The following is a 14104-nucleotide window of genomic DNA, read 5'->3' as shown; positions in this document are numbered from 1 at the left end:
CTCACGTCTGGTGCAATTGTGCGCGCGCCCGCGCGCGACTGCAACCTGTCGTTGGGGCTAACGTTTCCGCCCTCGTATTATCAAGTCCGTAGCTTGATGAAATGCTGCCACACAAGCGAATTCTGTGTTGAGTGTGCGCCGTTGGTAGCTGAGCGGTGTCTGCTACTTATCGTACTTGTACAGTCCTGTATATAACTGACTAAATGTTCATCCATCCATTCATTGTACGGCTGTCGTACATGCCTGCCATACTACTTCACTTTACTAGTGAAGAAGCAGCTGTGATGCTCGTTCTCGGCCGAGTTTCTCTCGCCGCTGTAGTCCGGTTCGAATGGTGAACTGCGTGCAAGATGCGCGTTAAGATAGTTAGAGAGGACGCGCCTCTGCAGACTCGCGCCCTGCACGGTGAAGGCGTTGCACGTTAAGTCTCGGATTGCTCACGCTGCGACGATATCGCGGAGACACTCGGACCGGACTCCGATGCTCCTACGCACTGCCACCCATACCTTGAGCACTCCCGATAGCGGTCTTCCCATGATCGGTCGCTTCGGGCCGGCCCGTTCTCTGTTTAGGTCCCACACTCACGGAATGAGAAAGAAGAACAAAAGAAAAAGAAGAAGAAACGAGCCGAGTGGAGTTAAGAGCGGCGGTACGTCGTCAAGAACGATCCATCTTGGCTAAGTGGCGGTGTCGCGAGTATAGGAAAGGATTCCGTGCCTGCCGAATCACCGCGTGCAAGCTCTGCCTGCGGCGCTGTAGATCGCGTTTGCGCTGCTCAACTGGGAGATGCTCTTGGAGCCAAAGGCACTCGTGCGTGAAGTCGCTGTACTGGAACGTCACATGCGAGTCGAAGGTGTGTCCCCTATCGCATCACGTACGCGCGAACAAACAAAAAAGTAAAACAAAAATAATGAAAATGTTACTCTATACGTACGTGCGGTCACAGTATAGAACCCTGAGTAAGCGTACAAATAACGTCGGTGCACATGAGAGGAAGTTCTCGATGGCCGTTGTATGGCCTTCGGCATTACTTCACCTGTTCAGCGTTGTTTATCGTTATTTGCTTCTGTATTTCTATACCCTAAAGGCCCGACGAGACATAGGGGGACATGACGTGACATACATGGGACCGCAAACGTACTAAGCGGGAGATGATAAAGGTTTCGAAATGGGGTAAAACAATACTTTACGTGTGCGTACGTAGCACGGGCGCGGTTATCGCCCGAAGCCGAACAACTCGAGCGTGAAAAGATCGGATCTGGTCGCCTTCTGACGAGATTGCATCGTGGGTGGGGCCTCCCAACCAGACGCAGCGTGGGCCGGCGGTGGATATTTTGGAGACATTATGGCGTCCCGAAATGACTGGTCTCCCGACGAAAATTGCCTGACGGCGCGGCGTGCGGTTGACAGAGGCGCAATGTTCAATGCTTCTGTTCGCTGCTGCCATTACCCCGTTCTAGTTCTCAAAATCACGGTACGCTATAGTACGAATTGCACGCTACAGCACGAAGGCGCGACTCGCCCCTCTTTCAGAGTATAACGGTGGTTAGGCTTGGCCAGAGACAAACTTTAGGTCTGTGTTCTGGATCGTCTCGGCTTTGGCATTATGTCCCGTTTAGCCGCGGTGTCTGTACGTGTGTGAAGACGTAAAAGGTATTTTTGCGTGTTCTAAATGTGGTGAAAAGCAAAGAAACGTTCAACATATCGCCGATTTGCAAACGTCACTCTTTGCTAGTCGGAAGCAACTTCATAAAGTCGCTTGACCGAGGAGAGTAATGAGGAACTTCTGTTTTGAGAAGGACATTGTTGTATTTGACGGGCACGTCGGTGTGTTATTGCTCCCTGTCAGTACCGATAACTAACGCTTAATTCTCGAAATACAAGGGTCCGAAGCGTATTACTAACTGGAGCGACTATACTTACAGCAAATATATCTGCTCGTTTCGTGAGACGGTGGACATTCTATACATGGGAGCGCGACAACCTAAATCGGTTATACATTTCCGCAGTTGTGACGAATATGGCTATAGCACTGGCCTATGATTGTTCACGCTATAGGAGCTCGAATCTTTTAAACCGAAACTTTGTTTGCCTACCCCTGGGTTTAGCGTAACCGGGTTTTTCGTCGTGCGTGTAGGCTGAGCCAATCTCGGAAATGATGTTATCAAAACTCGCATAACGTTACACATTTAGCATTATCACAAGCGTAAACACCGAAGAAGCTTCGCGCCCACCGGGTTTGACATGCAGTGGGTGGGATCCGCGTAATTTTTGCTTTGAGTTCTCCACCTCGTTTCCTGGAAAATAACGAAGATATGTAAATGTGAAATACTAAACAGACAGTCATAATTTGTGTCCGAAGGGTATAATATATCGATAACATCGGATGAAGCATTAACCGCTGCTTAAAAAAAAAAAAAAGCCATCTGAGGAACCGCGATGGAAGACGCGCAAGCGTGGACATCCCTCAGGGACCTCCGGCAGACCATTGGCTTCGGTTCAGATGAGCGATCGGCTTCTTACGGCCGCTGACGTCATGCATGGTGGTGTCCTTAACTGCGCACCAGCACCATTTAGGTATACCGGCTTTGTAAACATGGTTTCCAGTGGGCGAGCCGTTTCGAGCGAAATTTTGAAGCTTGTAAAACGGCTGCCGCTCCTTCGATTCGGTCTTGTCAAGGAAGAGATAGAGATCTCTGCGCGCACCCATGTATATAGACCGTCAGGCTGATTAGCTTTAATCCCGGCGGTCTTTCTTGCCGCTCCCGTCTTAATTCCCTGCCTCTACGCCAGAGGGCGCGGCACTAAAGCCTGGGGAGATACTGAGCTCGCGTGCGGTCTGTCGCTCGCGGGACCGTGTAATGGAGACTTCGTTCTTGCACGCTCCGCCGGCTTCTCCGCTCCGATAATCGCGCTCGCAATCAGTCCTGCTCTCGACTTTGCCTATTAGGTAAACAAATGACTCGCTCGCGGACGACGCATGCTATACTATGGGGAGCGGCTATATTCCGAGTATAGAGACAACGCTGCCGAGAGCAGGCAAAATGAAACAAACCGCACACCAAGGCCGCCGCGCTCAATTGTATGGTGGACGCGACTTGCGCGTGGCGCGCAGCTCGCTAGTCTATACTGACGCGTCGTATTGGACCGTGAACGATTCTGAAAAATAAAACGCCTCAGTTAAGCCTCGTGCTTGATTTATACGGTCGAACCCGGATAAATCAAATCTGAAGGGGATCACAAAAAGTCCGACATATAGGTATTATGATGTATAAAATAAACATTTTATACAAAAAATTTCAAGGGGATTTTACTGCTTTGCGTTATACACAATAATTCGTTGTATGTGGGTTCGATATATCCGGGATCGACTGTGCCTGCGGCATAGACGGAAAACGTTAAAAGACTTCATCGCCTGACTGCGCTTGCGCAAGTAAGCTCCGCGCGTTTGTATATAGCGGAGCGCAGTGTATATTGGGCACCGACGCGAGCAGCAAGTAACTATAGCTATCATCACTCATCATCGTCAGCCTATCGTAGATCAACTGCAAGTATACGGAGGCCTGTACGAGTGATTTCCAATAACCCTGTCTTCCGTCAGCTCAGCCCGTCGCATAACAGTCCAATGGGCCTGCATCTTGATTGGCCCGCCACCTTACACATGGTCGTCACGCTAATCATGGGTGATAAGAGCCCGAAGGCTATAGCGCCGGCCATCTGGCCATGTTACGAAACGCAGTTATACTGAAGAGTCGTTTAATTGTGCGTATACAGTCGAACTCGGATATGTCCAATCTGAAGGGGATCACAAAAAAGTTCGATATATAGATTATTCGATATATAAAATAAAATTTTCATGCAACAATTTTCAAGGGGATTTTACTGTTGTTCGCTATACAGAATAATTCGTTGTATGTGGCTTCGATATATCCGGGTTCGACTGTAGTGCATCGCGGTCGGTAATTGGGCGTCGGTATAATTAGCGCTCGTCTCTCAGGCGCGATAAATTTGCATGTGCGGTGTGGGTCGGTCGCTTCGTGCTGAATCTATACGCAGGATGCGGGAAGATGTTTGATGACTCTGTTTGTTTTAGTTCTGTACGTGTGTATGACAGCGCTTATCATCCCGCGTTTCGCACGCTTAACGAATGTTGCGGTTAACTTGGTGAAACCGTTTCGTAACCGTGTGACCTCATCCATTGTGCCGTTTCTCTTTTCAGGACCGAGTATGGAGCGGATGACGCGCCAGCTGCTGATGGAGGACGAGGCGCCTCCCTTTAGACTTTTCACGTGAGGTGAGAATGCTCGCATGCGATGTACTAACGCGGGCTGTCGTTTCCTGCTGAGTTTGGTCCAGCAGTCTCGCGTGCGGTTTGTGCGCAGCAGTGCGCATATGCTTGAGCTTGTTACCGTGAATCAAGTAGTAGTAGTAATAAACTTTGTCCATGAGAAAAAAAAAAGTGTCAGATGTATTGGGGCGCCTTAGTCCAGGAGACCGCTGGTCGCCCGGACAGTTTTCTGTAGGCAGCTAGCTATAGGATCGCTTGGTCGTCCTGCGCGGGAGGCTGCATGCAGTCAGCAACTCGGCGGTTGGGGGTATGGGCAGGGCGAAGCCGTTGGGGTGGGCGGCCGCAGTGTCATAGTGGTTGTCATTTGGGGGACCGCCACTGATCCCACGCGAGGCTGGAGGCTCCTTTACGTGTCCTCATAAAAGGTGTTCTCTAGCCAGTGAATGGAGGGTGTTTGCGCTTGGCAAATGAGTGTGCCCTGTTGTAAGCACAGAAAACGAACGTGTATTTTTAGTCGGCGTGAAAATGTCTCTGTATATGCTGGTTCCATGAAAAACTGACAGTAAACAGCGCGAAAAAACGCACGGGGACGAAAGAGCCACCAGACGGGACAAGCGCTTGTCCCTTCTGGTTTCTTTCGTCCCTGTACGTTTGTTCGCGCTGTTTACTGTCAGTCTAAATCAGCAAGTAGCCAAGGTAGCCACCTTGTTAAGACAGATTCCACGAAAAAGCCGAATTTCGGAGCGCAGTTTTAGGCTGCAACCTCTAAAACGGTACAACACTATGCTCGTCGTGTATTGATTGCATGCTGGTTGCAAATCTAAAATCCAGGCTGTTTACCCCAGGCTGCAGGAAATATTCTGTTTTTTTTCTCGGATTCCGCGCACACCGAGATCCGATAACTTTTGATGCCTACTGTACGTAGAGAAGGAAGTCGTCAGACAGCGGACGAGCGACATCAATAAGTATCGCCTCTTATTTACATCGGTCGCTATGGAACGCATCCGTAGAGCGACGACGCTCAATATGTTGTGTGGCGCCAATGCAAAGTGAGAGATCACAGCATGTTCCACCCCGACACGCGGATTTACCCTGCGCGCCACATTATTTATTTATTTATTTATTTATTTATTTATTTATTTATTTATTTATTTATTTATTTACTTCTTACTTAAGCATGCACTGCACTGTTGAACGGCAAAAGGGTGTTTAACTGAGCTATAGTTGGTTCGTTCTTTGCAGCAGCAGAAGAAAATTGTGAAACACAGACACAGAAAGGATCGTCCACGTCTGTTCGTTCCTTTCTTTGTCTGCGTTCCACAATTTCCTGCTGCTACACAAACCTCGAAAACAGTGTTGAAAGCTTTGTCGTAATACCACGTGATTCCGCGTGCCTCGGCCACCGGGTGCGGGTGTGCAACCGGTGCAGTTCTGAGAGAGGCCAAGCGAACTCGGTGCGCGTGCCGCTTCTGTGCCGAAGCCGTGCAATGTGCGCCGATCTACGGTGAACCGCTGGTGATTTGTGCTCTCTATAGAATCGCGATAACCGAGCGCGGGTCCATCCGATATCAGCACTGCGACGTCGCAAACTTCTTCCGCATGCCTCGCTCGGAGCTCCTGAGGAGCGCCAGTTTTCGGTTTGTTTCTCTCGACGTGACGATAACAGCGTTGCCGCCGATCGTCCACCCTTGCCTCTGACTAGCTAGCATTCGAACGTCGGCGCAACCTGTTGAGCTTGTGCTATAGTTACAGGCCAGCCTCTTTCTTGCGGTTCGCTCCCCCCCCCCCCCCCCCTTCTTTTATGCAAAGCACGTTACTGTGATGTTAGATGCCTCCGTAACGCAGCTGGTTCACAGGGATGGAAGCCATTCGTGCCGATCGTGAAGGAATGTTCCTCAGGCCGTGTACGGGCCAGCTTAAAGGTTTAGCTTGATCAGATAAGTCAGCGAGTGATTCGGTGCAAAGTATATATATATATATATATATATATATATATATATATATATATACCTGCGCCGGTGCCTCGAGACTGGAATCGCTACGATCGCCGACGACGTGATACTGGAGAGAACAGTGCACTTGTGGCGCGATGTCCAGCGATACCACCGGAACAACCGCTCGTGGCAACAGCGTTCGTCCTCCTCCTGCGCGAGTGACCGAACGGCGACGCCATATTGCGGGCGTGATGAGTGGGTGATTTATTTGGATGAAATTGAAAACGTTGGCATCGATTGCGTCGCCCCCCCCCCCTTCTCCCCAAATAATACATTGTTCATTGATCAAAGGTAGATAACACGAGGTCGTATGAAAAACGCTCACGGCGATGACGACGTTAATTGTCAATGTCGAAGAAAAAAATATAGCAACTGTAATTAAACAGAACTCAATCGATGAAGTCAATCGAGTAATGTAAAATAAGTAAATTAATGCACAAGGACATGTTAAGTATTCATACGTAGATGCAATAATACTTTCAGTAAAGAACAAGGACATACTAAGTGTTAATACTGGGATACAGTGTCACATTTAAAGAAAGTTGCTAAAGCATTTAGAGGTGATCGCTGTAATGACGCGCAGCTTATATCGCCGCTGAGAAACGGCTGTGTTTATTCTGGATATAATTGAAAACCAGTGAATATCGAAACGCAATTTACGAGGCTTCGGAAAAGTTTGAATCCCTAGAAATGCTTAAAAAATCCGTAAGTTTCGCTTTCTACTTAAGCTCAGCGCATTATGTTTGCACATCTGGCCACAACGGTGGTGGAGAACGATTGGAAGCACTGAAATCCAGATTCGGAAGCGTGCAGCGACATATTTTTTTAAAGCACATATAGCGAACTTTCTTCAGAACCCGGAAAAAAAAATTACGTAAGAGATAAAGTCACGGAGTTAAATGTCTTGATTGGATGTTTCTGAGCACGCCCTGCAACTATTCCAGCACAACGTATACCAGCGATGCCAGGATATATATATATATATATATATATATATATATATATATATATATATATATATATATATAATTCAACCCAACCAATCAGCTAACGATAACCGCACTTTAAAGTATATAGAGTTGGAGTAACTCAAGACGACTGCGAACCCTCAATCGCTTGAGGTGTACTACTTTCGTTTAAATGTTTCGTCCATGTTACGTGAAATACCGAGCATAAGGACCCGTACGTTCCCAAGAGTTACGTGGCAAAATGTATCTCTCTCTGTCTCTCTCTTTTTTTTTTTTTTAACAAGGATGTCGGTGTTTACCATCCCGATAGCGGTGGCAGACAATCTCCACATCATGTTTTTCTGTTTGTTTATTTTTTGGCTCCGTTCAAGTAGTAATCATCATCGCGATTTCAAGTGGACTGCAAAAGCCATTATCCATTTCTTGTCGGCGCGCCGTCTATGGAACTCCAAGGTGAGATCACCACAGCCCGCCCTCGCATGCAGGTTCCTCAGTAATATATACATTGTTGCTCATATATAACCCAGTGGTTAGGCTTTCCGCGGGTTACGTGGCCAGCCCAACTCCACATGCACCTTTCAATCTTGGCTGTACCATAGAATATCGCCTACTCCTGTTTTGATCCAAAGCCGCTGTGGCCAAGCCTATCATTTTCCCCTCCATCACTTCGCTGCCTCGTCTTGCACCATCTTCAAGTTTCTCGGCCTCCTTATCGTAAAGCCTCATCAGTGACTGCTAGCAAACTATGGTGTTATGACATGCTTTTCTTTCATATCGATCAGCTCCGTTCGATTATGCTTCTGAGTGTCCGCCCAATGCGCTCAAACCCTCTCCCTCTACTTGTAAGTACGGTCAACCGTCTAAGGAAACACCAAATCAGTATTGCGAAACTTATTACAGCTTGACAGATTTAACAAGAAGGGCCTGACAATATTTTTTTTTTTTACCAGTATACGTAACTTCAAGCAATTTATTTCCCTGTGAAGGTGACGAAGCGTTCAAGTTATGTGAAAAAAAAAGAAAAGAAGTACAAAACAGTATCAGTCTTCAAACAATGGGATGAACGCGGTTTCAACCATGGATCAGCGTCCTCAAAGAGGCGCGATTTAATGCTAACGCACTTCTCTCGCATTTACCGCTGAATCACCGCTAAATTTCTTTCGCATGGATAACTGCAGGAAGGCAGTCGCCATATAACGGCTTCTTTGTACTTCTATAGAGGGCCTAATCGTGCTCTGCCCTCAAGCAGCATATTACCCTTGACATCCCCTTTCGCGGTTTATGCGCTCTCTGTAGCTATATAGTCGCGGAAGATGGAAGAGCCTGTACTCGAGGAAACGCGGCCATCACGGTGATTGACCGTATCGGACTCTGCCTTGTGTTTGGATTCGCTCGCGCGCGCTGCGGACATACGCCAGAGTGGTGCTTCGTCACAGGGTGTTACCCCTCTGGTCAGCGAGCTCGCGCTCCGGACTCGTGGGACTCGTGAGCGATGGCCCCTTGATGAGCTCCACTGGGAGAGAAAGACGCGAGGAGAGACGCGCTAATTGCCCGCCGGGCTCCTCGACTACGCTGTGCGCTCGCACCGTATACGCCGCTTTAAAACCGTGCCGCATTGCGTGAGCTGTACCGGGTGTTTCAGCGAACACTTTCAAAAATTTTCAAAGGTTGCCTGTGGCAGATGTTAGGAGTCTAGTTCATGAACTGATCTATTCGAAGAGGCGGACATTACGGGCATAAGAAATAATTGAAATGCATAATCGACTAAGTAACAAACATTTACTAATTATGTATGTTCCATTAATAAAGGAACATCATACTAATTAATTTTAACTATAATTACCTTGTGGCCCATATTGCACTTTACAAACTCTAGCCGTGGAATTCGCAAGGCGGATCCACTCAGAACGAATTCTCAGAATGACACCAATTCCCGGATATTAATTCCCCAACTTTGCCGCGTGACTGGCTGCTCGAGGCACTTTGCGTGTATTCGCGGGCTTCTTTCACGCGCTCGGAAAAACTTTTATGTATAGCACGTATTGAGCAACAGAAAGCTGTATAGTTTTTCGTGCTGCTCTACAATTTTCTCATTGACACTTTTCATCTAATTACAGTATTTGAGAAGTTGATCGATTAAGACTAATTATGTAATTAGGCGGAATGCAAGAAATGATCCGAGTATCTCCGGGCGACGCCAAGGAGCGTTACCTTGGTTTTGTCCAGCTACGTGGTATTTGCATATTTTAAAATTTTGGTGCATGACAGTTGGGACACCCTGTATACTCCGTCTCATACTTGGCAGGGCTGCGGAAGCTATACGCTAATAAGGCGGTCGTAGAAGTCTAATTCCGCGCTGTTCGCAGTGCAGTTGTTCTTGTTCTGTGATGTTTAAATCCCACGGTGTAACTACTTCACATATAAGAACTTGCGGGCGTGTGGTTACGTCAAACCACGTCAAATGTTTGCACCTTTGTGCTACCAGTATGCATATTACTCTGTGACGTAACAGAGAAACGACGGAAGGGGTTGATGGACGGCACGTACCTGTTATGTAGATAAAATTTTAGTCTTTGGTATTACGTGCCAAAGCCACCACATGATTATGAGGCACACCGTAGTGACGGAGTACGGATTAATGTTGACCGCCTGGGGTTCTAACGTGTCCCCCAATGCACGGTACACGGACGTTCTTGCATTTCGCTCCCCATCGAAACGCGGCCGACCGCCGCTGTCGGGATTCGATCCCGCGCCCTCGGGCTATTAGCAGCGCCGCACAAGAGCCACTTCGCTGTTTTCTATGGAGGTTCTGTATATAGACAACCTGTAGACATCGTAAGTCGATGAAAGCCTAGATAAATGAATTGTCTCTAGACAGGAATTGTTTGTCACTACACCGACAGAGTAGACTTTTTGATGAAATTTATGACAGTATATTGCTACGCAGTATAAGAGCAGGCAGCGGTTAAGCTGCCAATACGCTGGAGCTGGCGACTTCTTCGTAAGTGTCATAACAACCTCGCAGGTTCGGCCCCTGGATGGGTCGTGTGGGCCTTGGGCTTCCACTGCACTGCACGGTAATGTAACGAGGCGGAGTGCGCGCTTTTTCCACGGGTGCCGAGTGCGGACTGTCGTAAAAAGCCGCGTGGGAGCGCCCCCTTCGCAAGTAAAGTCACTGTATAGGCTCCCTAGAGGGAGCCTATACAGTGACTATACAGCGAATGTAGTGACTATACAGAGCTAATACAGTAACTCTATTCGCAAGCTGCGCCGTGTCACTCTATCGACCGCCATCGGACACACGTATATAGCGCTCCGACTGTGGTCCTCGAATGGGACAGTGATGCATCGCTCTGTCCGTTATCGCACCGCGGCGTAAGCATCGACCGAGGGGGGTACGACCGTGCGCGCCGTATGGGTGTGCCGTGTACACCCTGCAGCGTCCCCTCTCTCCGGTGATTGAGAAGGGTGCGCCGTGCTCTTAATGTGTCGGTGTCCCTACACGAGTGCGCATGCGCGGACACGCGCGTATGCTGCGCTACGAGGAAAAGAAAATACTTTGTACGTATATAACCTGTCTCGGGCTGCCATGGCCGCGGCCGCCTTTCCGGTCGTCACTCCTGTTTATAATGACGCGCATAATTTAGAAGACGCGGTTAGTAGCATTACCGCGCTCGCGGAAGGCCCGAGGAGCGACTTTGGGGGCGAACAGCTAGTGCCGCCCGGTGTCCGGGGCGAGTGTAATTCGGGTGCAATCTCTGTGCTGATCCACTGGCGCAGTCGCTAATGGGCCGCGCTGCTGAGCGCGGCCTGGAAGGTTGCGCCAACTGTAGGCGCATTGTGCCACCCTCCGCCCTGTCATTAATGGACGTGGACTTTGAAAAGAAAGTTAGCAGAAGTTGTGGATGAAGTTGAGCTTCTTTGATGAAAGCTCGTCCTGTCGGGATTAGTCGGATGGTCACGGGTTCTGGATGCTCGAAGGTTACCGGTCAATATCAAGCAGCACTTTTCCCATCTGGTTAACCTCCCTGTCTTTCCCCTTCCTTCTGTCGCTCTCAAGCAGCACTTACGAACGAAAAGAAGGAAAGAGAGAAAGGCAAATCAAAGACAGGGTGGTTAACCTGAGATTATATCCGGTTAGCTACCCTGTACCGGAGGAGGGCGGAAAGGGATGCGATAGATGAGAGAAAAAAATACGAAGCTTTGTGGATTCAGCCCGCGGTGATTTGTAGGCTGTTTTACGAACTTGAGTTGTATTCGCGTCGATTAAAACTCCGCGTTGTCATTGTCTATATTATTCACAAAATACTTTTGATCAGACGCTACGGTTCGAAGAACTAGAGATCGAAGTAAAGAAAAGGTGATAGAAGGACACGTAACGTCAATTAGCGTGTCTCTTGTTTCCTGAACGATTATTAGGAGCGTTTTAAAATAGGAGACCCAAAGAAATAGCGCCGTCGCCGTTGCGCGAGGTGCAAACAGCTTTGGAGTCGTCGAGTACACTAATTTTCGGATAGCGTGCCGGCCCAAACTTGGCCCAAAAAATATTGCGCCTGCAAAGATACCGTGCCACCCTCAGCTCCGACCTCCTCACAGGGCAAAGAAAAGCAGGGGCCGAATTGAAAAATCATTCGCAAGATGCGCATCCTAAAATTCGATCGTGCTGCAAAATTTGAACCAGAGCAGAGCAGCGGTAAGCGTAAAATATTTTTTTTGTCTTTCTCTTTTTATAAGAGTAGCGCGCGCCTGCCTCCCTGCACGGTTAGGAGCTGGACGTGCTAACAACTTCACTATCACGAAGTTCTTTTTTTTTTTCGCTTCAATAAATGAAGAACACAGTTATTGAGCATTGCTCAATTGCCCGGGGTTTTGCCGCGTCACATCTGTCAAAAGTGGCATCCCTGCACGCATTTCGGAGGCCAGAACAGCCAGCATTGTAGCGGACGAGGACGACTTCTTGCGCAATGCATTGTTCTTTTTGAGGGCATGGCAGGGGGAGCGCTGCGAGAGCCTTCCGCGTGATGTAGCAGTAATTGAATTCCAATCACTGAAGTGTGCTGGTATTTATCAATTTATTTATTTCTCTTTCCTTCTACCTTTGTTTCATTTCTTTTCTACGAAACGACTGATCTGTGTATACGAAAAAAAAAGAAAGAAAAATACAGGCGACGGCGGCAGGAAATCGTTGGCTCTCTGACTCGCCGAATCTTTCTCGGTGGCAGCCTCGCGACATTTAAGCTGAGCAATGAGTTCTGTATGCAGAGAGATTGCGTCGGTTCCCGGCCCGTCATTGTCGTGTAATTTGGAAATGCCGGGTATCCAGAAAATGCGCGAGGTTTTTTTTAGTTCGTGAATGTCGCGAAACTGACGGAGGGGGGGGGGGGGGGGGGGGGACGTGCACGGCTCGCATTGAGTAGCCATTATTATCTTCGATCGGACCCCAACGTTGCGCGCGCAGCAATGCGGCGCTGCCCTAATACGTATAAACGTGAACTACGTCGATTAGGTGTTCAGCCGTTTATTTGTGTGTGCGAGGACGACCGGGAGGTGCCCTCCGATAAAAAAAAATATTTGGATAGATAGTCCTGGAATAGATCCGTAGACTATTCCTTGTGTGAGGGTAGGCAGGGTTAAACGGTGTCCAATCGGAAGTAGAACGCCTTCGGCGGCTCCATTCACACCCACCGATTTCGGATATAGCCTATTCGGCCATTTGTCGAACTTCATCGCAGGGAATAAGCACGCCTCAATGGGCAGCATTTGGAAAAAGTTGCAGGTGTCTTTAGCCATCGCCTAAGAGACGCGAAGGCGAAAGCCTTGTAAAGCCTACTGTAATTCACCTTAATCCTTCTTAATCCAACCTAATGCACCTTATTCCACCCTAATCCACCTTAATGCACACTAATCCACCTTAATCTTCCTTAATGCACTTTAATCGACCTTAACCCAATCATCACTAATCAATCATTCATTAGTTAGGTAATCATTAATCACCTCTTATACACGGCTGGACACGCTTTGGTCCGCTTCTGGCCTTGGGTCACGCGACTTTCTCTACCTCACAACGCGACCTTGAAACTTCAAGATATAAGGCTTTCGCCTTCAAAAAAATGGCATTATTGCGATAGCAATTATATGGACACTCCAAAGCAGATTTCTGCCGTCGGCGTCGCCGTTGCCGTCGCCGTGAGGTTCCGTATGACGTCAATGGAGATGAAATTGTCGCCGCGCGCCGCCGAATGCTGTATCTGCGAGTGAAAGGGGGCGAGGGACGCGCGCTTTCACGGGGAGTGAACCCACGGCGGAGAACAAACGCGCGTTCTGCTCCGTGCTCCCTTAAGGGCTGCAGAAGTAAGCGTCTGTTTCCTCCTTTACAATCACCATATATGTAGAGCAAACGCGCCTTCTTCCGACGCGCGAAAGGCCATGGGGGGGAGGGGGGGGAAGGTAGGCGACGTTTAGCTGCGGCACCAAGTGCCTATTTATATCAGAGGCTCCGGCAACAGTCACCAACGCCGCACGCATTTTGTGCGAACACGGGCAAAACGCCGCCGGCGTCGACAACAGTTCTGCGTGTTGCCGGTGCTGCTGCATGTCCAAGTTTATACAGCTGATAAAGCTACTATCATTACTCGGTATAGCTCTCTACAAATTTGCTATCGCAATTGATGCTTCGCCTTTCAGGTGAAACTGCGACAACTTTTTCAAAACACCGGCCTAAATTTAACTTTCAGTTGGCAGCGTCGCGAGGGCGCACTCCCTTCTAATAACATGCGTGTTTACGGCAGTTAGTGGTAACTTCCGTAATATCGTTTTGGTCAGAATTGAAACAATGCTATAACACAGCAGGGAAG

The 14104-nt window shown here is 48.5% G+C and overlaps 1 protein-coding gene across 1 annotated transcript in view; it reads left to right on the top strand.

Moving 5' to 3' along the window:
* Positions 1-14104, top strand: part of LOC119455452 (vang-like protein 2) — a 157240-nt gene that overhangs the window by 110459 nt on the left and 32677 nt on the right. Inside the window, exon 2 of the mRNA XM_037716855.2 lies at positions 4220-4294. The gene's annotated coding sequence lies outside the window, so the exon portion shown is untranslated. The remainder of the gene's footprint in view (positions 1-4219; positions 4295-14104) is intronic.

The sequence above is a fragment of the Dermacentor silvarum genome, chromosome 6, assembly GCF_013339745.2.
Source record: "Dermacentor silvarum isolate Dsil-2018 chromosome 6, BIME_Dsil_1.4, whole genome shotgun sequence".
NCBI lineage: Eukaryota > Metazoa > Arthropoda > Arachnida > Ixodida > Ixodidae > Dermacentor > Dermacentor silvarum.
Note: the sequence above shows the minus strand (reverse complement) of the source record. Positions and strands in the feature narration are given on the sequence as shown.